The sequence below is a fragment of the Penaeus monodon genome, chromosome 28 (genome assembly GCF_015228065.2).
Source record: "Penaeus monodon isolate SGIC_2016 chromosome 28, NSTDA_Pmon_1, whole genome shotgun sequence".
Classification (NCBI taxonomy): Eukaryota; Metazoa; Arthropoda; class Malacostraca; order Decapoda; family Penaeidae; genus Penaeus; species Penaeus monodon.
The window spans coordinates 26,768,341-26,769,056 of NC_051413.1; positions in this window are offsets into that span (position 1 = coordinate 26,768,341).

Below are 716 nucleotides of genomic sequence, written 5' to 3' on the forward strand. Positions count from 1 at the left end.
ACTGGATTTGCTACCTTACGTCCAGTTCCAGTATAACTATGGTTTAAGGGTTAGCAATGTCCTTTCAAGAAGAAAGAGAGACATTGTTTGCATTGAAATCTGTTGGTAAGTGGAATGGACCTGATCTCTTTAATATGGAGTCTATTGCTTGTCTTTTTTGCCTCCATTATTTTTATTCAAAAGGGATCCATAGTGGTTTGACTCAGCAGGTTTACTCTTCTGAATTAGATTATTGCGTTCATATGCTTCCTCTGCAATTTGCGATTTTTTTCTCTCTCTTCATCTTTTTATATTTCTTTAATGATGTAAATATGTAATTTTTTGTTTCATCCACACTTATCCTCGTGGAGTGGAAAGTATTTATTCTAGAGGACAATCAAAATCGTGTAGAATTTTTCTAATGCAACGGTTGGGCTTTAATCCAAACAAGGGTCACTGAACACAATGTGAGCGTCATTAAAGTTTCTTTTTAATTTCGTTGTATTAGCATTTACCTGAACTGAACAACTCCATTTGAATAGGAAATCGCAGTAAAGTGATATAATATAGACGCACACGTTGTTCCACAAGCCTTTGATATTTTAATTTGTTAAAATCATATAGTGATTGTCCGGGTTTTCTTTTTTTTCTTCTTCTTTATTTTACCCCAATAATCATATTTGTTTTGTAATTTCATTTGTGACTTAATAGTAGATAACTGCGGAATTAATTTTGTA